The following is a 24,145-nucleotide window of genomic DNA, read 5'->3' on the forward strand; positions in this document are numbered from 1 at the left end:
CTTTCATTGCTCACTAAATTAATGTATGAACAGGAGTAGGAAAAATAACAAAACTAAAATTAGTCATGTTTCCTACTTTTTAGCAGCAGTGATATGATTTACTACAGGAGGGAATTGGAACTGTGAACTAAAATTAAACTTTTGAATTATCTGAAGATTTCACTCATCCTTGTGATCCCTAACCCCAGGGAAGAACTCTGTGAGCTGGGGAAAAGTTGCATGCAAAACATACACCAGTTTCAAATGCTTCCTGCCAAATCTGAACAAGCATAAATTGTGTTTATTTCTCAAACATTTAGGTTGGCAATCTTAATTTAAAATACGCTGCCCATAATTTCATCACTTATGTAGTCGTTAATTAAACTGGTAATGGTATCAAAACAAAACTGAGTTTCAATTTAGTTTTACAAATATATTTTTCATCACCCAAAACTGTTTTACAGCTAAGTATAAATACAGAGCATTCTTTGAATAGATACTTATCATTCCCTAAATTAAGGAGTCTTCTGATGGCACACTATTTCTGACTTTAACTGATAGGAGGCTGACTTATCTGCCCCTTGCTAGGTGACTTACTGATAACTTTCACTGCATCCATTATTCCTTCTGCAACCCTGCTCTTTTTGTTTCTTGATTTGTACTATCTTCATGACATCTCAGTTGTTAAGTAGGTGTTTAGGGTTATCACCTCTGAGAGTTTCTGTGGAAGACATTCAATACATTGGAAGTAGACAGAGAATGACTTATTCTGCTCTAATCTTTGTAACCTTATGCAAACATTTAATATCAAAATTCAACAGAGATTCTTTACAATGGAAAAATTCCATGTAAGTATTATGAGGGATACATCTTTCTAGTTCTAGTTCATTGTTTTCCAAAGTTCTTCTAAGTATCCCAAGCCTGTAGGATACTTCACAAAAGAAAAATCGTTCTGAGATCAGAAAACGGTGCATTGTATTCTCATCACTGGAGATGTCCAAGGAGCGTTAGTATTTTACAGACAGAGTAGACTTGCTGTAAAGTAACTTGTACAACTTATTCAAGTTTTTCCCACAGTTACTCAGAAAAACTTTTCCTCCCCGATGGAAATAGTATTCCAAGAAACACATTTCAAGAAACACTGCTTTTTCTTTTTTCAATGCTTAAAGCATGTTTACCAGCATCTGTGTAATTACTATATGTTAAAAATACAGCACAAAAAAGAGCTCCCTTCCGATGAGCAAATTATGTGCTAACTTTAAAATATAATGTAGATTCCCCATTAAATGGCATATTCTTCCATTCAGAAAATTTTCTTGTTGATATCTAGCAAATAATGCCAGACGGTTAAAATTCGCGTGTTGAGAAAAAGTACAACAATGAAATGTTCCCCAGGCTTTTAGTATTTTCAATAAGTTATAAATCAAATTTATACATCCTTAAAATTACTATTAGTTTCTTGTTGAAAGGACTAGTGTCCCTAGGGATGTGAGCGTTAATATTTCTTCCCTCAATGAGCTGGCACCGTTTTAAGTTCTATTTCTTCCTAAAGATCATCCTTCTTGCCAGATACATACTTATGTATGTATACATAAGTATGTATACTTTAGTTATACCTACTTATAACTAAAAAATGACAGTTGTTCCTTGCTCTCTTTTGACTTTTCCTTAAACTGATATTATGTTTCAGCAAAAATTTACTGTTTTCCTCTTACATAGGTGAGTTCTTACTTTACACGGGATTGACATTTTCAGAAGCCTTTGGGATATTAGAGGAAATAATAGCGGGATAAGCATCAGCATCCCGCATTCCTGTCCCATTTTTGCTTTGTGAGTAAACAAGTCCATGAGTCTCTCACCAAGTTTTCACATTGCAAGAACTGACACAATGAGAAGCAGATGGACTTAAAAATACCTGGCCCTAAGAGGCACATGAAAAGATGCTCAAAATCCCTAATAATTAGAGAAATGCAAATCAAAACTACCATGAGGTATCACCTCACACCCGTCAGAAGGGCCAACATCAAAAAAATCTACAAACAATAAATGCTGGAGAGGGTGTGGAGAAAAGGGAATCCTCCTGCGCTGTGGGTGGGAATGTAAACTGATACAGCCACTATGGAGAACAGTATGGAGGTTCCTTAAAAAACTAAAAATAGAACTACCATATGACCCAGCAATCCCACTACTGGGCATGTACCCAGAGAAAACCATAATTCAAAAAGACACATGCACCCCAATGTTCATTGCAGCACTATTTACAATAGCCAGGACATGGAAGCTACCTAAATGTCCTTCGACAGACGAATGGATAAAGAAGATGTGGTACATATATACAATGGAATATTACTCAGCCATAAAAAGGAACGAAATTGGGCCATTTGCAGAGATGTGGATGGACCTAGAGACTGTCTTACAGAGTGAAGTAAGTTAGAAAGAGAAAAACAAATATTGTATATTAATGCATATATGTGGAATCTAGAAAAATGGTACACATGAACCAGTTTGCAAGGCAGAAATAGAGACACAGATGTAGAGAACAAACATATGAACACCAAGTGGGGAAAGGAGGGGTGGGATGATTTGGGAGTTTGGAATTGACATATATACACTAATATGTATAAAATAAATAACTAATGAGAACCTGCTGTATAGCACAGGGAATTCCACTTCTTTCTACAGTGGAAACTAAGACAACATTGTAAAACAACTATACCACCCCCCTAAAAAATAAATAAGTAAATAAAATACCTGGCTCTAAATAGGGGGCTTCGGAAACAGATTAATGTCAAATGTAAGAGCTGGAAGTCACCTCAAAAATCATCCAATTTGGGAGTTTTCCTGGGCAGCTTGGAAGCAAACAAACCAGCAAACAAACAAACAAGGTTTAAGGGTTCAGCACACAAAGATTTAGGTTCAGTTGATCTAGGGTCAAGTCTAACGTCTGGGATTTAATATTTTTTAAAATATTACTGGGCATATACCCAGAGAAAACCATAATTCCAAAAGACACATGCACCCCAATGTTCATTGCAGCACTATTTACAATAGCCAGTCATGGAAACAACCTAAATGTCCATCGACAGAGGAATGGATAAAGTAGATGTGGTACATATATGCAATGGAATATTACTCAGCCATTAAAAGGAACAAAATTGGGTCATTTGTAGAGATGTGGATAGACCTAGAGACTGTCATACAGAGTGAAGTAAGTCAGAGAGAGAAAAACAAATATTGTATATTAATGCATATATGTGGAATCTGAAAAAATTGGTATAGATGATCTTATTTACAAAGCAGAAATAGAACCACAGGCATAGAGAACAAACATATGGATACCAAGGGGGAAAGGGGGGGTTGGGATGAATTCGGATTGACATATATACACTATTGATACTATGTATAAAAATAGATAACTAATGAGAACCTACTGTATAGCACAGGAAACTCTACTCAGTGCTCTGCAGTGACCTAAATGGGAAGGAAATCCAGAAAAGAGGGGATATATGTATATGTATAGCTGATTCACTTTGGTGTACAGCAGAAACTAACACAACATTCTAAAGCAACTATACTCCAATAAAAATTTTTTTAAAAATCTCTAGTGGGGAGGAAAGATCTCAAGTGCCGACAGGGTTGAGGACAACTAATCTTCTCACAAACTTCCTCATTTTATGAGTGAGGAAACTCTTGAGCAGTTAAGTGATTTACTTGCTTACTGTGCAAAATTAATTAGTTCGTTCAAATCAGAAAACAGACCTTCTGATTCTTAACCAGTGCCCTTTCACCATGTAGACTGCCTCCCCAGGCCTCTCTCCTTGGCTGTGTGACCTGGGCAAGTCACACGACCTCTCTGTTACCTTGTCAATCGTACTTGACAAGGGTCATTTTAGGATCAAACAATCAATGGAAAACATGCCTGTGCAAGCTTAGATGGCATTGCTAATTCACTGTCAATGACCCAGATCACTTTGTTCATTTGCACTAATTAATAGGCTGTTTCCCATAAGCTTTCACTTGAAAAAGTGTTTTCCTCAATTTTTATTTGAAATCTAAGACCACCTCTTGGCATGTTATTCACTTCCAGGCTCAGTGTCTTTCCTGAATCCACTGAGTGGTTTTTACGCATCTGTCCCAACATCCAACCCACTATGGGACACAAAACCTTTTTAATGGTTTTTCCAAAAGAAAACAGAAATAGGAATCCTTAAACAAGTGTGCTAGCTCCATGTCCTGGGCCACGACAGTGCTTTGAGACACTACAAAATAAGAAGCAAAAGCAAGTGAAGAGAAAGTACTTTCTCCACATCTTCCCCCAGGGACGCAGCCAGCAGACTCGTTCCCTTTGGGATGGCCCACCTGCCCCCTTCACCAGCTGCATCCCTGACCTTCTGAGCCCCACCTCACACAGCAGGTTCTCCCCGCTGCTAGCTGCTGCACCACTCCTCAGAGCCTCCATCGTCAGTGGGTCTGCCTCCCCTTGAGAAAAAAGCTGCAGAAGAGGATGGAGGAAGGCCTCCCTCGGAGAGGATTGGATGCCAGGGCTGCCAGTGTTTCCGCAGAGCAGATGAACTGGCCTGCATCCATGCTGGAACTCCAAGTGGTTCTTGGAGCGCTCTTTAGAATCTTGACATCTTTGGAGGCCAGTGGGGATGAATGGGTAGTTCAGCGGGTGGCTACTACTCTAAGCTCCCACCTACTACCCTGGAAAAATGCAGAAAGTACCCCTGACAAATGCCTAACTGACCTCTGGGTACACGGAGCCGGAGACTGCTGTTATTTCTAGGCCATCAGGACTTGATGCTCCACTGGGAACTGCAGGGCAGCCTGCCTGTTCCTCATTACCATGAAAAATCGAAAGTTGGAAGTATGTCAGAGGGCTTCTGTGGACCTTGATTTTCACCTACCATAAAGTGATGGCGGTTGGTAGAAAAACGATTTCATGTAAGGTCCCTAGAACGTGCCGATCTAAGCAGCTAACATCAGCCCCTCTAAATCAATCATGCCATGGTTTCAGCCTCATTACTGGAATTGGTTTTCAGGCTAAAGTCAGTAAATACCAGAAAGTAAGTTTTATTGCAAAACAGATTGCAGTCCCAGTAAAGATGCCGTGTGTGAACAGAAAAGTGCTGGTTACAGATGCCCATCAGGCCCGATCCTAAGTAGTATATATGACAAACCGAAGGGGGAGGGCACCCACAAGCGGCAAGGACAGATGCTCCTAGCAAGGCATCACAAATCAAAATCAAACCTAAATGTTCACAAGGGGTATGCTGAGACTGGTTGGAATGAAATCAGACAGACTGGATTTTAAAAACTGCTTTAGTTGACAGTAGTCTCCAGAAAAACAAAAGACAAAGAAAACGGGCTCCATTTTAATTCAATGCCTGTTGGAAAGCCTTCATCTACAACTCTATGCCTTGGCTAGAGCAGGTACCCAGTGATGTGAGCTACACAAATCCTATAGACATGAAGAGGAAAGTGCACGTTTCAAAGAGTGTTCTATCAGCCTTGTGGCTCAGTTTGTGCCTCCAAACTACGGGGGAGAAAGACCTGTGACCAGCAGGGGGAAAAGGTGGTTACTTTGCTCTGGGAAATGGAATCAAGTTTCCCAGACTTCTGTCTGGTGTCTTTATGCCAAACAAATATCACTGGCTGACAGTCTGATATGTTCACCATTTATTCCCTATTTCTTTTCTCGGATGGGGGAAAGTAATGATCTCTTTGAACCTAATAATCTTTTAGGCCTTTGACCATCAGGCTGTAAGCCTCTTTGAGAGGGTACCGTATCTCTTTCCTAGCATACGTAATAGGTGTTCAGTAAATAACTACATATTCGTGTTAGGTGTATGTCTTATGCAATGGCCTTGCCGATGAGGCCACTGTCAACCAATGGATCTTTTCGATTTGTGCCTTTGTATTCTGGACACTTTCCTATCTATACGGACAGACTTCATTTCTCTCTTACTTCATCCTCCTCTTCTCCCTCCCAGCCCCTCCCCACCTCCATCCCCCAGTACAGTGTGTGGGTCCAGGTCTGGCTGCTTTGAGGAGAATTATCTTCTACCTCACTGATATGATTTCAGAGCTAGTGATGAAGATGTATGTAGCTAACTTTTTTTTTTTTTTTGTGGTACGCGGGCCTCTTACTGTTGTGGCCTCTCCCGTCGCGGAACACAGGCTCCAGACGCGCAGGCTCAGTGGCCATGGCTCACGGGTCCAGCCGCTCCGCGGCATGTGGGATCTTCCTGGACTGGGGCACGAACCCGTGTCCCCTGCATCAGCAGGCGGACTCTCAACAACTGCGCCACCAGGGAAGCCTGACAACTTATTTTGAACTTAAAAAATATATAATTCCTGTGCCTTCCTCCTGAATTATTTCATAAAAAAATTAAAGTTTTTTATAAGTGAACCTCAGGTGTACTGAATTGGGTTGATCCAAATTCTTGGTTTGAAACGCATTTGTCACTATCGGCTCCTGCACAGTCTCATTTTAATGCCTTTGTTTATTTATCCAATAACAGAGTGAGCCCTTGTGAGCACACAGCCCCACACAAACCCTGGAACATTGCTAATGACTTAGACCAACTCGTGTGCTCCAGCCCCTGGCTCCAATGCACAGGAGCTACTGTCCTGAAGTTTGTCATTATCTGTCATCCGCAGGCCTTTTATCATGCATATGCCTAAAGGATATATTGTTTAAGTTTAGTTGCTTTTTGGAAAGGATATCCTGTCTTCTGATGTCCTCTAGCACTTGGCTTTGTCACTCAACGCTGCCTTCATAGGATTCACTCCTGAATCTCCTTTTACGATAAAATAGATTTATCGTTAAATGAAAAAAATATTTTCTTCTCATTTTTTTGGAGTATAGTTGATTTACAGTGTCATTTTAGTTTCTGCTGCACAGCTAAGTGAATCCGTTATACATATATGTATATCCACTCTTTTTTAGATTCTTTTCCCATGGAGATCATTACAAGAGTATCGAGAAGAGTTCCCTGTGCTATACAGTAGTCCTTAGTAGTTATCTGTTTTATATATAATAGTGTGTATATGTAAAAATCCTTACATATTCTCCCTGGGAATGGTATGGCCCTGAATTTGGGTTATGTTAAATGAAAGGACCTCTTCTGTAGAATAACATCTAGAGTAAAACATCAGATGTTGTGTCATTTACTCTCAGTGACTTCAAGTAAGGCTAATTCAAGAGTAACTGACACGTTATGTCCATCTATGCGTCATGTTGTTATTCTGTAATACTTTCTATCAAGGTTGTTACATGAGGTAAGATACAAAATACATTTTTACATCAATATATGATAAAATTACTGTGTATACTTTTTAATATGATGCTCAATATATTCGATTCAAAGAATTCCTCCCTTGAGACTCATATCTGGTCTTTTCAGCTCATGAAAATACATCTCAGAAAGGTATTTCTTTTGGCATTTTTGGCTCATATTAATACAATAGCAAACACCTCTCAAATTTTTCTAGGTAAGTTTTCTAGGCTCCACACTATAATAACTCAGAATTAAACTCCCTGGGCTCTTTGGGGGCTGCTCACAGGATCTAAGTCTTTGAATCTTGTGAGACTTGGCCATGAATAATCTAACGGATCCTTTCACTCAGTAGTTGCCCAACTCACCACTGAGCTGCAGCGTCAAATCCAATGTGATCACAGAGATCCACCCGGCAGGCCCGGAGGAAGCTGGTCAGCGCTTCATTTTCCAGCTGGATGATTTGTTTCCTCATGCATCACATCCCTCCTGCCGGGCAATTTGCACTGCACCATGGAGTTCCAGTTATTTTTTTTAAAGCCTTTTGGATAACCTCAGGAGCTGCTGTGGAAGTTTCAGCTGCACAGGAGATGAGTCTGAAACGTCAGAAATGAAGAATACAGGATGGGACTTCCCTGGTGGCTCAGTGGTTGAGAGTCCGCCTGCCGATGCAGGGGACGCGGGTTCGTGCCCCAGTCCGGGAAGATCCCACATGCCGCGGAGCGGCTGAGCCATGGCCGCTGAGCCTGCGCATCCAGAGCCTGTGCTCCGCAACGGGAGAAGCCACAACAGTGAGATGCCCGTGTACCGCAAAAAAAAAAAAAAAACCCAAAAACCAAAAATACAGGATGAATGACTAGAAAAATCCGGACTCTAGTTCTTGACCTGGTAATAGTGTAGAGGGAATCGTGAAAGTGTTAAGCGGGGGCAGTGATCCTACTATGAAAGGAAAGTTTTCTTCTTTATTTCCCATGGCCTTAAAGCTGTAGTTAAGGAACAACTTTGAAATGAATTGCTTTGGTTATATGATTACATTCTTCTCATGTGCTTGGCCAAGACACCGGCTGGTCATTCAGAGTTCTAGTAGGTGCTGGAGAGGGCACAGAGGAAGGAAGGAAACTAACATTTATTACATGCCCAACACTGTGTTAGACACTTCCCCTTTACAGATGAGGTCACTGGGGCTCAGACAAGTTACCTCATTGCTGTGCTTTATAGTGTCAGAGCCAGGTTGAAGTGCAAAGCCCATATTCTTTCCATAACAGCATTGTCTACTCTTAAGGAATTTTAGAATCTAATTGAAGACAAAGGGAAAAAAAGAAAGAAAGAAGCATGGTATGCTTACTGATGGCTGGAGACGGCATCGGACCAGCAGTGTTGTCAGAGTGGTGGAAGAGGGGTAGATTTCTCACTGAGAAGTGTTGATTTGGGTTCAAGTTCAAGCTAGTGATCATCAGGAAACAGAATAGACTTGAGTAGGATGGCTTTGTAAACAATGGATTTTAGAGAAGCTGATCTGATTATGGCAGTCCAAATTTCATAGCTGTAGTCATAGGAATGGAGAAGAAGTATCTAATAAGAGGGTTCTGTTTTTTAATCTCCACAGTTTGGCTAGAACATGTTATATGGTAAATAAAAGTTTATTAAATGCAAGACAGAGATATTGTGAAAGAGGGCATGACAGAACTCAATAAAAAATATATATATATATATATAGTCATTCAAAAAGACTGAGAGAATCATTGTGCTGTTGGAATAATTGGGAAAATTATAATACTATCTAACATACAGTGTCAGCTATTAGCCACGTGTGATTCTAAGTCCTTTTATTTACATTAATTAATATTCATAACAGCCCTAAGGGTAGATACTATTAACCACATTTCACAGGTGAGGCACGGGGAAATTATTGTCTTGCTGAGACTGACGTAGCAACTGAGTGATAAAGATAGAACCAGGCATTCAGGCTGCAGAGTCTACATCTGCATAACCTCCATGCATGAGATTTCATACAAGAACACTAGGGCAGAGATGGTCTCTTGCCCTTTTGACAGGCTTTCAACATAGAAATTCAGAAGGTGGATAGACTTTACTGAAAGGAATCAAATACACAGATGAATTGTAGTTTTACAGATATGCTGTATCTGCAATAAAAGCGAAATATTCTAGAGGCGTTGTCAAATACTGCATAACTTCAACTGATGAGCTGGGCACTGGTAGCAGGCAACGCCCGGCACACCAGCTCCCCATGAAGCATAATGTCTCTCATTACTGCCACTGACAAGAGCCCTTACTTAGTTATAGGCTATGGAACACTGGCCACAGTTCTATAAATTTCTTCAAATTGATTTCTAGCTTTGTGTACATGTTTTTCATGCCTGTCTTAGTCAGTTTGGGTTGCAATAAAAATTACCATAGAATGGGTGACTTAAACAACAAACATTTATTTCTCACAATTCTGGAGACTAGGAAGTCCAAAACCAAGGTGCTGGCAGATTCGATGTCTGGTGAGAGCCCTCCTCCTGGTTTGTTGTAACTTCACATGCAGAAGATATAACTGCTCAGTGAGACAGAGAGAGAGAGAGAGAGACAGAGAGAATCTCTCTTGTATCTCTTCTTACTCATGAATGATCGCGAGGGCTTCACCTTCATGACCTAATTAACTCCCAAAGGCCTCACCTTCAGATACAGTCACATTAGGGATTAGGGCTTCAGCATACAAATTTGGGGAGCACGAACATTCAGTCCATAGCAACCCCCAACTAAAGTTTAAGATCTTCGAAGACAGAAACTGTTCCTTTGCTCTCGTTGGTATCCTCAGTGCCTATGGCCATCCTGAGCACACAGTGGGTACTTAATTCTTTTCTGAGCAACTGAACGTTTTTGAAGAATAACCTGAGAAAGACTATTTTCAGTTATGCAACATCAACTCCCCACATGGCAACTCCTTATCCTTTCTGTTCTCATCCACAGTCTGCTGGTTGGAGCAGTCGCAGTTAGGGAGAGAGATATGGGAGAGAACCCAACTTCTAAAAACTGTAGAGAAGGAAACAGGTTAGAGCCACTGTGGTGCTCCATTGAAATATCGAGCAGAGCTGCAGGGAATTGTTAATAAAAACAAATCTCTCTTACATTGTCATTACTTACATTTGTACATTACATATTGTCTGCAGCCTCACCTCTTCTTCCCTAGTAGATATATACTGTTTCCCCAGCAGCATTCTTTTCTTTGTCAAAGTTGACTTCCCCTCTCCAGGTGGTCCAAGTGCGGCTGTCAATGACATCTCTTCATCACAGTGAGATGCACTTGACCTATGACGGTTAATCAGACTAGCCACTCGCCCAGCGCAGTAATTTAGTGGAATGAAGCAGAGCCAATTACAGTCTTCCATGAGATTTGCTCTAAGGGCACCAGGACATAGAAGGTCTCTCCACCTTGAATCATACCTTGTGAGAATGTAGGCTTATAGATGCCCTCAGCCATCTCTCCACCATATCAAGAGACTCTGCCTGTGGAATGAAGCTATCACACAGAGAAGGCAGAGTTGAGATACAGCAAGAGAGACAGATCCTGATGGCACCCGAGTTCCTGCCTCATACTGTGCTCATGGCAGCGCCCCCCTGGACTTCCCAGTTACACGGGCCAGAACTTCCCTTTGCACTCATTCTATTTGGAGCTGGAGTTCTGTTGCAGTTGAAATGAAACACTTGTTGCTAGCACCGCCCTTCCCCACCTGATGATTACCAGTCTCTCCTTGTTTCTCCCGGCTCTCTGCTAGCATCTCTTCTGCAAGAGAAACTTCTTTGAGGGTAAAATTGCATTTCACACCTATTTTTAGGACCCAGCAACACCTGTAATAACGATAGGCACACTGTGGTAGGTGTTGCTAACTGCAGACATTCTTCTTTATCCGGATCTAACACATTCCATTTTGTGCCAGAGAGTGTGGGTTCTTGAGGTGCCTCAGGGAAGGTCTGTTTCCAGCCCTGGGGCTGGGCACGCCAGGGACACTTCCCGTTATGAAACTCCTGACCTTTAGTTCTGACACATTTTTAAAAATTAGTTTTCTCTATTTTCTTTGCTCTCCCTTTATAGAACTCATACTTTAAAGATTTGGGGATCTCCTGCATGAACCTCTAATTCTACTGTATTTTCTTTCCTATTGCTGTCTTTTTGTTCTACTTTCTGGGGGACTGCTTGAACATCATCTCGTAAGTCTTCTTCTGAGCCTTTCATTTCTGTCGTCACAATTTTAATTTCTAAGAATTCTAGTTAGTTCTCTGAAAGTTCTTTTTGTGGCATTTATTCATGCATTTCATGAATCTTATTTTTCTGAGGATACTGGTAGATTTTAGGGAAATTTTATTTGCCTCTGAGTTTCATCTTTCCTCTTAGTTTTATTAACACTTTCACATGGTTTGTTGTGGTTGCTTTTCCCTAAGTTTTGATGATCTGGGGTTATTTGCTCACATTTAAGATGGAGGCTTAGGGTGCTTGGGCAGAGCTAGTCAAGCATGAGCCTCTAAAATTCCTTAAGAGTAGAAAATGCTGTTATGGAAAGAATATGGGCTTTGCACTTCAGCCTGGCTCTGACACTATAAAGCACGGCAATGGGGTAACTTGTCTGAGCCCCAGTGACCCCATCGGTAAAGGGGAAGTGTCTAGCACAGTGTTGGGCATGTAATAAATGTTAGTTTCCTTCCTTCCTCTGTGCCCTCTCCAGCACCTACTAGAACTCTGAATGACCAGCTGGTGTCTTGGCCAAGCACATAAGAAGAATGCAATCATATAGCCAAAGTAATTCATTTCAAAGTTGTTCCTTAATTACAGCTTCAAGGCCATGGGAAATAAAGAAGAAAGCTTTCCTTTTATATTAGGATCACTGCCCCCGCTTAACACTTTCACGATTCCCTCTACACTATTACCAGGTCAAGAACTAGAGTTTGTATTTTTCTAGTCATTCATCCTGTATTTTTTATTTCTGACGTTTCAGACTCATCTCCTGTGCAGCTGAAACTTCCACAGCAGCTCCTGAGGATATCCAAAAGGCTTTAAAAAAAATAACCGGAACTCCATGGTGCTGTGCAAATTGCCCGGCAGGAGGGATGTGATGCATGAGGAAACAAATCATCCAGCTGGAAAATGAAGCGCTGACCAGCTTCCTCCGGGCCTGCCGGGTGGATCTCTGTGATCACATTGGATTTGACGCTGCAGCTCAGTGGTGAGTTGGGCAACTACTGAGTGAAAGGATCCGTTAGATTATTCATGGCCAAGTCTCACAAGATTCAAAGACTTAGATCCTGTGAGCAGCCCCCAAAGAGCCCAGGGAGTTTAATTCTGAGTTATTATAGTGTGGAGCCTAGAAAACTTACCTAGAAAAATTTGAGAGGTGTTTGCTATTATTGTCAGAGTGGAGGAAGAGAGGTAGAATCCTTAAGGAGAAATGCTGGTTTGGGTTCAAGCTCAAGCTAGTGACCATCAGGAAACAGAATAGAGGCTCAAGTAGTACAGCTTTGTGAACAATGGATTTAAGAGAAGCTGATCTGATTATGTGTCTGTTTTTGTGCCAGTACTATATTGTTTTAATTACTGTAGCTTTTCAGTGTAGTCTGAAGTCAGGGAGCATGATACCTCCAGCTTTGTTCTTTTTTCTATAGATTGCCTTGGCTGTTCAGGGTCTTTTATGGTCCCATGTAAATTTTAGCTTTATTTGTTATAATTCAGTGAAAAATGTCAAGTGTATTTTGATAGGAATTGTATTAAATATGTAGATTGGTTTTGGTAGTATAGACAAATAAACAATATTAATTCTTCCAATCCATGAACAAGGGATATCTTTCCATTTATTTGCACTGTCTTGAACTTCCTTTATCAATGTCTTACAGTTTTCAGAGTATAGGTCTTTCACCTACTTGGTTAAGTGTATTCCAAGGTACTTTATTCTTTTTGATGCAGTTGTAAATGGGATTGTTTTCTTGACTTGTCTTTCTGATAGTTCATTATTAGTGTATAGAAAAACAACAGATTTCTGTATATTAACTTTGTATCCTGCAACTTTACTGAATTCATTTGTTGATTCTAATAGTTTTTTTGTGTCTGTGGAGTGTTTTTTAGGGTTTTCTATATATAGTATCATGTCACCTGCAAATAGTGACAGTTTTACTTCCTCCGTTCCAATTTGGACAGCTTTTATTTATTTTTTACGTCTGATTGTTGTGGCTAGGACTTCCAATACTATGTTAAATAGAAGTGGCAAGAGTGGGCATGCTTGTCTTGTTCTTAATTTTAGAGGAAAAGCTTTTAGCTTTTCACCCAACTGTCCATCAACAGAGAATGAATAAAGAAGATGTGTGTGTATGTATATATATGTATACACACCCACAGTGGAATACTACTCAGACATAAAGAAGAATGAATTTTGCAACAATATGGATGTACAGGGAGGGTATTATGCTAAGTAAAATAGTCAAACAGAGAAGGACAAATACTGGATTATATCACATATGTGGAATCTAAAAAATAAAACAAACTAGTGAATACAACAAAAAAGAAACAGACTCACAGATAGAGATAACAAACTAGTGGTTACCAGCGAGGAGAGGAAAGGTGGGGAGTGGCAATATAGGGGTAGAGAATTAAGGGTACAAACTATTATGTATAAAATAAATAAGCTACAAGGACATATTGTACAACACAGAGAATATAGCCAATATTTTATAATAACTATAAATGGAGTATAACCTTTAAAAATGTGAATCACTATGCTGTACACTTGAACATATAATATTATACACAACTATACTTCAATTTAAAAAATCCAAAAAAATTTTTAAAGAAAAAAATTATCTTTTATTTCTAATCATTTTTTGAGTTCCGTCACTTCATGTCTAAATTTTTCCCATTCTGACTTACATTGTTCACTTATCTCTTGTATTATATTCTCAAGTTTTAAAAGATTTTTTGAAATAGTATAATTTTTTGCTTCTAAATGTGTATATAGTATTTAACTTACTATTGCTCATTTTAATGTAAATTTAGTTTTCCTGAATGTTTAAAAAGAAGTAAGCTTCAAGACAGAGTTAATAACTGCACAGATTCTCTTCATGTTCTTGTGTAGTGTTAAAAAAAATTGGCAGATTTTTTTTCTTTTTGTTGAGATTTTCTAGCTCTTTTTCCTGCCCCATTTTTATCTGGACCTTCTCTTTCCTTCATCTCTATTGTCTCAGTCCTCAATTTTTATTCATATCTTATTGTTTCTCTTCTATTATGAATGGAGTCATGAATAGTCCATGTTGAGAGCTCATGGGGGCTGGTCCGTTCCGGTCCCTCCAGTCCTTATCCATAGGCTGTTTGCACTCCTATTGGATTGGGCATAGTCTCTCTGAGTTTCTCAAATGGGCATTCTGCCCTTTTAGCGAATGTCTGTTGACGGTGTGGGGACTCCCCTATTCTCAGGTCTGAGAGACGTCTGCTCTTTCCCTCTGCTTCCCCCCACATGGAAGCCGAAAACATCTAGGTCTTGCGGCTATTGGTAATCTGTTCCCATCTCCTTGTATTCTGGAGTTAATGGGGATACTTTGTCACCTTTTTAGGCTGTTCATGGGTTTTTTATCTTGCTATCTAGTTGTCTATTTCTTTTTTACATGGTATCTGGGAAGATCCAAAAATCATGTTGCCACCTCTACCCCAATGGGTCTCAGATTTCCTCTAAATAAATTAATAGTTTTTGAATGTTTACATGTCCTAAGCACTGTTCTTATTGGATTGCTATGGATTAACTAATTTAACCCTCACACTAATTTTATAAAGTAGAATTTATTATTACCTTCATATTATGGATGGTAAAACAGAGGCATAAGGTGGTTAAATAGCTTGCTCATGGTCGCACAGAGCTAAGTGGGTACCAGCCCAGAGGTAAGTGGGTGTCATCTACTAGTCTATTCTGTCTTCCAACATTTAATATCAAAAGGAAATAGCTTCCAAAATGGTTTAGAGGGCAAAGTTTATTTTTCAAGTACTGTCATTCGGGTAGAAGACACATTTGAAAATTAATATGGGATTTATAGAGCAGAGTTAAATGCAATCCTTGGTCATTTTTCACATCATATGAGTCAAACTAGAACACCCTCTTTGTCACACAGCTTTCTCTCCACGTAGTTTTTTCTCCACTTACACCAGTGATAGAAAATGGCATCAAAAGTAGGTAGGGAGTCATGGAAACCTTAATTCAGTCACTTGATCCTGAGCACCAACATGTTTTCTGCCAGGTTTTCTGGAGTGTGAAACGGTGAGTGGTACAAGCAGCAGGAAAATCAGTGTTCTCACCTCACCAGAAACTCTGGGCTGCTCCTGCGTGGTTGAAGGCCACCACAAGTTCAGGAGAACAACTTCTTTCTTGACTCATGCAAATGGGTCTTGACTTTCAATAACCAGGGGTTAATTCAGACAGACATCAGAAAGCAATTCAGGCCCCCATAGAGAGAGAGCCACGAAAAACTTCACAACTAGCAGCTTCTGCAGAACTAAGCTGTTGCTGGTATTGCCCTTGTCTGTTGAGTTTTTCCAGTATGTTTTCCACTTTTTTATTTGCCCATCTCCCCAAGCAGTCTACAGAGCAGGTAAGAGAGTTTTAAACATACATTTCCTGAAATAAACTTTTTTAGAAGAAAGAATACATGACTTTTATACATCTTAAAGACTTTGCAAAACCTGTAGACTTTGAGGGTACAGAGGAACAGCAAAATAGAAACGATTAGGAGAGAATGGGTAGACTCTCCTCCACACACGGCTTCTCTGGGACCCCTCAGCGTACAACTACTGCCATAATGGAAGTGTGCAAGGTAGAGTATAGAGCTCCTGAAAGGGGTCATGAAGAGAAGTAGGTTCTGAGCGATGACATCAGGAAAGGAAAGAAGAGGTAGTGCTGTGAGTGAAATACCACCCAGGTGCATCTGTGGAAAATGCATGCGTTTCATTCATAGATTGTGTCTTCCAGTGACCGGCCACTTTATGAGTTCTGTTTCTCTTTCTGTGTGTGTATTTTTGATACCCTAATGTTTGGAAGGGATGGAGAATACATTGTCAGACAGGAGATGATACTATTAGATAAACAAGATTACATCTAGTTGGAGGGTGGAGCAAAACAACTTTGTATTTTTCCTCTTAAATTGCCCATCACTCCAAAGTGATGCCATCTCAGCTCCGTGTCAAGGATTTTCTCCTTCTCTGTCTCCTTCCCTCTTGTTCAACTCCCCTGATAGTCCAGACCACCTGTTCACTGGTTCTAGGTATCCTTACGGTGAGAATCTTTGCCATAAGCAGTTTCACCACACAACCAATTGGCCATAAGGCAATTTTGCTGTAACAGAGAAGATAACTGGTTTGACAGTTTGGTTTGACAGTCGGGTTGCAACTGATTGACAGTTTGGTTTCATGTCTCCATAAATACAGTACTCCCATTTTTTATAGTGTATACATTTTAGGCCTCATAACGGTCAAGACAGTGACGAGGGGACATGACAGTCTTCAAATAGTGGATAACAACTACTTATATCGACTTAATAAAAACACAGTGATAAGAAAACTTACTGGAGTTGTGAAATAATAGTGTAAAGCCAGCCTGCATACTACATTAGACTAGAAGAAAATAACATATCAGTTTGCAAATCCTTCAGTGAGCAAATCCCTCTCACCCATTAAAAGCAAAAGTTTACAGAACTATAAAAACTATAAAAGAGGCAGCTAGTAATCGACAACAGTCTTCAAGAGCATTAATCACTGATTCTTTGGCTGATTTCGACACAGCAGCTTGCCCTCCAATGCCATCTTTACCCAATTTATCACACAATATTAGAAGTTGGGGGCAAAAGAAGATGAAGCTCCTCCTATAATCCCAAAAAGCAATGGTTACTGATTCCTGATAAGTACAAGTTTCTTGAAAATGGTGAACATTTTTTGCTATTTGATAGTGGAGACTATCGTGTAGACAGAATTTTGGTATTTGGCACAGAATCTGGCTTAGACGATTTGGTGAAATATAGAGACTGGGCATGTGATGGAGCATTTAAATGTAGTCCAGATATGTACTACCAATTATACACATGACATATAGATAAAAAATACCAGCATCCCTCCTCTGCTCAGTTTACTTCAGGGAAATCTAAAGAGACTTAAAGCAGGTTTTTTAATATCGTAAAGAACTTACATCTATCATTAGATCCTGAATCCTTAATGATCAACTTTGAGAAAGGAAGTATCACTGCTTTCCTAAGATATACTTGAATACAACTATAACCATGAATCTACATATATTTTAAGTGTATTCAAATATTTTTTGTATTTTCATTTTTCACAATAAAATTTTTGAAATTTTCATTATTAATTTTTCATGTTTTGTTACGTCCCTTTTAATGTCTCTCTTCTATTTTATTTTCATTATTTTATATTTTTAAAAAAATTTATTGGGCTTCCCTGGTGGCGCAGTGGTTGAGAGTCTGCCTGCCGATGCAGGGGACGCGGGTTCGCGCCCCGGTCCGGGAAGATCCCACATGCCGCGGAGCGGCTGGGCTCGTGGGCCATGGCCGCTGAGCCTGCGCGTCCAGAGCCTGTGCTCCGCAATGAGAGGCCCGCGTACCGCAAATAAATAAATAAATAAATATTTAAAAAAAATTTATTTATTTGGCTGCATTGGGTCTTCATTGCCATGCGTGGGTTTTCTCTAGTTGTGGCGAGCAGGGGCTACTCTTCTTGTGGTGCGTGGGCTTCTCATTGTAGTGGCGTCTCTTGTTGCGGAGCACAGGCTCTAGGCATGCGGGCTCAGTAGTTGTGGCTCACGGGCTTTAGAGTGCAGGCTCAGTAGTTGTGGCGCATGGGCTTAGTTGCTCTGCGGCATGTGGGATCTTCCCGGACCCGGGCTCAAACCCATCTCCCCTGCACTGGCAGGCGATTCTTAACCGCTGCGCCACCAGGAAGTCCTTCATTATTTTATCTTTTACAGCAAAACTGTCTTATGGCCAATTAGTTTTGCAGGAAAAAAGCTTGCAGCAAAGATGTTCATAGCGAAAATACCAGACACGCTTTTCATCTCTCCACCCCAGGGTATTGGATTTCAATTACATTACACCGTCTTGACTTCCACCTCCTTCTCAAAGAGCTGGGAAGGCTGAGGGCAGGTTCTTCAGGTACTCTGTAGTAAACTATTTATAGGTAGACACACCCGTATTTCTTATAATATGACCACTTCTTTCAGCATAATGCCAGGACGTTATTATTATACGGTCCCTTTTCTCGGCTGTGTCAAATATCTACCTCTATTGCTCTAGTTTGGCATGGGCAGTGCTCAGGGAGAGAGGTGAGCCCCCTCCTGCCATCGCCCTCAAGAAGAGGGTACAGGCGTGGGAGGAAGGCCCCTCCCATCTTGTGCACCCTTTGAAGCCTACAGCACAAGCATGTCATTAAAGCTCACCGAACAGGGAATAATTCTCACGAATGCTAGAAAATGCAGGTTGCAAAGATTTTCCTGGTTGCTAACGCTGAGAAAACACAGAATATGCTAGTTATGCAAAACAGACCATTTAGTCAAGATGGCAGAAAAACTGAATTGGGGCAGTTTCAGCCTTTTCTGCTCGTAGCTTTTCCTACCTTTCACTGTGGACCATTTTTGTAAATCCCAGTGCAGTACCAGGTGTTCAGTCTATGTTACCTTCCTTATCTGTGGAAGGTAATCTTTGTAAATTTGAAGGCTGCCTATAATTAAAGGTAGTCATACCAAGTATGAAATATATAATAGTCCCAAGTGGTAACAGAACAAACACCCTTAAAAAGGTTAGTTCCTAAATATCCTATGTTTTTCCTAAGATATCTAATTATGCTATCTATTTTTTCTTCAGGAGACGACTTCAGAAATAAATATGTCTCTAAAGCAACCACTTGTATGTGAAGCTGGAAATACTAACCGAATCATCTTCTCTCTCCCCTTTCTCCCGAGTCCCAGGAGGCTGAGTCAATATCAGTAATGGAGACACTCAGATATAGGCAAGATACACATTTAACAAGTCCCATGAAGGAAAGCTTGTTTGCTGTGTCACTATGCTCTCCAAAGTCAGCTGGGATGATGGCAAAGGGCAACTGTCTTGCGATCTTTTACGTTAGTGCAGAGAAGTGTCCTTGGCGGTCAGAATTACCCACTTTATACCAGGCAGTCTTCAAAACATTTCTAAATATCATAATTCACCATTATAGAGACCGTGTTATTAGAGAAAATAAAATTATTAAGCTAGAGTAAGAGGTCAGGCTGTCCAGTATTAACATGTCATAACAACACAGAAGATGTTGCAGTAACCTGACCTTCCTGTTACAAATGAAAATCAAGTATAAGCTTTTTCTGTTACATTAACAATCATGTAATCCTCTAAAGGTGGCTTTTACAACATGAAGGATTCAACATTTTCTAGTACCTATTAGGAACATTCTTAAATTGAATCTTTCCTGAGTAGAATGACATCTAGTCTTTCTAAAAGGTGTTCCCTTGGGGATTTAATGACCATGATGAACATCCCTAGTTGAGATTAGAGAAATCTAATCTAATAATTTCCAATCGTTATAGAGAAATCATTCCATTTGCTAAGCATTTCTTGACCACCTACTATGCACTGAACACAGTGAGACAAAACGAATAAAAAATCCAGAATCTGCCTCTCAGAAGAAGATAATCTTTCTGGGAAAACAACAAAGGTTTAAAAACTAGAAAGTAAGACAAGGTAGAATATGGAGTAGAAATAATAAATGTTACAGGAGAGATTGCAATGAAAGGAAAAGGGGTGTTAGGGGAGGTCTGGAGCTTGGCAAGAGGGTAGGGAAACCAACCTGAGCGAAATGCCAGTGGGCAAAAGAGCATGGTGGGTATAGAACATAGTGAAGAGCCTTGGGAAATAAAGCCTTATTACCATGAGGAGGGGTTAGATGATAAGAAGTTTCAGTCCCAGAAAAAGGAACTTTTCAATTGATCTCGTAGACAAGGGGGTTATGGCAGTGAAAATGAATCATGCAAGGAAATGGCAGTGGTACAGAATAAACTCAAAGATTAACCATATGCAAACCTGAAAATTTAGGGCTTTTGCAGTAATAGATTCATTAAGGGATTGGAGTCCATGTGACTAGACAGGAAAAACAAAACTGAGAACATGAGGGAAGGACTGATTTATGATAGGGTTCAAAGGAAAATAAAGTGCTGCAGATCAGGCCCTAGGACAGTGTCTGACGGATAACGGTTTTTCAGTGGATGGTGTTTGAATGGATGGCCAGTATGTAAAGCTCAGATTCTGAGCCTGGGTGACTGAGACATTGATAGACAGACAGTAAATGACAGACAGTAGTGTCACCCACACAGTGGCTTAACTGTCTCGGAGATGACCCAAAATTGAAATTATGGTCTCTCAAGGTCAGTTCATTTAATTCAGTAAATCCAGTTTTTAAAAAATCATATGTGTTAGTTTAGTGGTACATAGGAGAGACAGCTAGCTTTTAAATATTTCCCTTCTTGCCTAGTTGGCTTTGATGTTGTAGCAACCTAGGTTCATGAACTTGGAAAGATGGAGCCATATTAGGGGTTGTGAGACGTGCTAACCTTTCCTCCATATTCTTCTTTTACAGAAAAGATACTTGATTGAGCTACGTTTTCAGTGAGTAAATATTTTCCATGGGCTCATTTGCAAATGCCAAAAATAAAGAGAGCTTTTCACTGAACAGCATGCGGTTTTGCCTGAACATAATAAGCTGTTTCTATCAGGGGAGATCTTCTCACCTTCATAGCCTTCAGGAGAGCTGTCACTCCTTCTCTTTTCCTGCTCCTGGTTTTAAATCATTTCTTTACTGTTATTGCTTTGGCTCAAAGCTCCCATAATAGCTTCTTTCTTAAGCACAGGGACATGGAAATCAGAGCAATGGTCACAGCAGAACAGCATGGCTGGTGTGAAGGACGGGAAAGGCCAGGCGGTGATGAGAAACAGGCCGACACACAGTGTTACGTTAGCGTGGAAGTCTCAGGCCACAGTCTCGCTCTTGAAACTCTATGCTTTGTTTTATTTTCAAGTCTATAAACTTGCAATATTTCTTTGGAAGGGAGTATTTTCATAGGAAAGCCAAAACAAGTATATTTAATCCAAGACTAGAAGAGATCACTAATAATTTAATACTTCTTGCAGAGTTCCAGATGGGTGGTGTCATTTAGATGTTTATTTCTGGATCCATTGTTATTATGTAGTTACCGTATCTTTACTTCTAATTAAAAACCTCACCAGGGGAGGATTTGAAAGCTATGAAGGTGCTGCCACCTTGAGGACTCTTCCTTTCCGTTTGGACATTTATCATACCAAGCAAGAGTTGCCTGGCAGTGGTATCTTTTATTCCATAAAGAAACTGAAGTAAACTACAGTACTCCCATTTGGGATATTGCAGAACATGGAGACACACATCTTGATGGCTAACGGCACTTTACACTCTTAAGCCATACATTTCAGAATCAGGTGACACAAACACTGATCTGAGGTGGTCTTTCACATTTTCCTCACTGGTGCCTGCTTGGACTCACATGAACTTTATCATGTAGTTCTTCTTTCCTCACCTTTACCTCCCATAAGCAATATAAAATCATTGGAGAAAGAAGATAGGATTCTATTTCATTGAAGTTGAAATTGACATGAAACTAATAAATAACTAAAAGTACAGATATAATCACAGAAAGAGAATGACAAAACTTAACCTTTCCAACTCTTCCAAATGCTATCAATTCTTTCAGCATGAAAGCTGTAACTAGGACAACAGTGGTCTAAAAATCCCCTGCTCAGAAAACAGAGGAGTTAAGGATGCATGGGATCTCACTCTTAGATTTATGAAAAGGGGCAGGATGGTTGCCAAATTCATTATCATCTACAAATGAAAAGACGATGAGATGTATTACTAAAGGTACTCTTTATTGACTAGTCCCCATTTGGTGAGATTTAGTTCTATGTACATTAGATTGATGTATTAAAAAAAATAAACTTATACAGTAGACTGTTCATTTGGAGGATTTTTTTGTATTTCTTGGCTTTCAGAAGCCCTTCTCATTAACCCTTTAGTATGTTCCCCATGAATTCACTAAGCATGGTGTTTACCGAGATGCCTGCTTCCGGCATGCTGAGAAAAGGAAGACTTGAACTTCTATTGAACCTGAGGCCTCAGCACAACTATGGGGCAGAAATGGTTCCCTTTCCCCCATTAAAAAGCTTTCATTTGCAAGCCACAGATGAAATTTCATCTGCTTTGCATCAGTGTAGTATATAACTTGAGAGAACTTGGCACCACGACCCTAAACCCCATTATTGGTGTTTTCCCTTTTGAGGGAAAATAATACACTTATGGCTCGGTTTTTGTTTATTTTGTTTTTGTTTAAAGAATAAAACACAGTGGCGCCCTCACATTTTTCACCCCTCATTCACAAGCTTTATTCTGGGCTGCTCTGAACTGAGCATCTCCCGGAATGACAGCCATATGTGGTTTTTTTGGTCTCCATGTGTATTGCCAAGCAACCTGGAACTCTGCTGGCACTTACAAACACCCTCTTGGATTGCTGAATCCACTTCCATCGGAAACATTGTTTTATATAGTAGAAAATAAAATGGCATATTTTTAGTTTTCCCTTAGAAAATGTAATCATAGGACAAATACACGTTTTCCTTCTGCATATTCTTATACTACAAAGGCACTACCCAGTGGGTAATTATAAGACCCATAAAATGTAGTTTAATTTGAGGAGCCCCAGACTATCTTGATTGGACATTGACAGCCACGTGGAGGAGTCTATGGAGCTCAACGCAGGGCACATCTAATTCAATAAGAAGCTTATTGAGGACGGGAGCTGGACCCTCCCATTTAGAGAGTGGGTATTTATTGATCAAGGACATAGAAGAATGAGAGGAGAAAAAGAGAAGAGAAAGAGAGGTACTTGCTGGAGAGTGGTTAAGCACTACTAGTAATTACCAGTGGCATTGCTCAGAGAGTTCTAGGCACTGGGGAGGAGCCAGGCAGGGGATGCCCATCTTCATCCCTTCCCCAGAGTGGTGTTTCCAGGAATTAACCACTTCCATTTCTATATGTGTGCAACGCAAAAACAGTGATGAAGTGAATGCAAAATCCACTGGAATAAGCTCCCATTTCATTCTGGCAGGGATTTCTTCACCTCCTCTTTTGGCTAGGTTTCTTCTTCCTGAACCAAGCCCTTGTAACTTAGCTACTCTTAGCTATTAGCAGTTGTAACTTAGCTTAGCTATCATTATCAGTATAAATGTCTGATTCAACATTCATTTTGCCAGTATGGAGAAATAGTTTGGCCATAAAGTAATTGGCTGAATTGAATAGATTTTACCATACAAGAGAGAGGCCAAATCTTTGCAAAAAGCATAGTATTGACATTTTTCTTTCAAATGAAATTTTAAAAGCAAAATGTTCAACTTACCTTGCAAAGCTAAAAATAAAGGAAGGGAAGGGCTTCCCTGGTGGCGCAGTGGTTGAGAGTCCGTCTGCCGATGCAGGGGACACGGGTTCGTGCCCCGGTCCGGGAGGATCCCCACATGCCGTGGACCGGCTGGGCCCGTGAGTCATGGCCGCTGAGCCTGCGCGTCTGGAGCCTGTGCTCCACAACGGGAGAGGCCACAACAGTGAGAGGCCTGCATGCTGCAAAAAAAAAAAAAAAAAAGAAGGGAAAAATGCAGTTGTTGAGCTTCTTGACAGGTTAAGTCACAAGACATAACAGATACTGTGATTCACATTCCAAATCATGTCATCATGTCCCAAAAGTGGAAACACTTTAAAAAATATTTTAAGATTTAACTCAATGACAAAATTAATT

At 40.2% G+C, this 24,145-nt stretch overlaps 1 long non-coding RNA gene across 1 annotated transcript in view; it reads right to left on the reverse strand.

Annotated features, from left to right (window-relative positions):
• The window catches only part of LOC137205024 (uncharacterized), a 98,480-nt gene extending 74,522 nt beyond the window's left edge, over positions 1-23,958 (reverse strand). Inside the window, exon 1 of the long non-coding RNA XR_010933962.1 lies at positions 23,753-23,958. This is a non-coding gene — a long non-coding RNA (uncharacterized lncRNA). The remainder of the gene's footprint in view (positions 1-23,752) is intronic.
• Between the last annotated feature and the right edge of the window lie 187 nt (positions 23,959-24,145).

The sequence above is a fragment of the Pseudorca crassidens genome, chromosome 13 (genome assembly GCF_039906515.1).
Source record: "Pseudorca crassidens isolate mPseCra1 chromosome 13, mPseCra1.hap1, whole genome shotgun sequence".
Lineage (NCBI taxonomy): Eukaryota > Metazoa > Chordata > Mammalia > Artiodactyla > Delphinidae > Pseudorca > Pseudorca crassidens.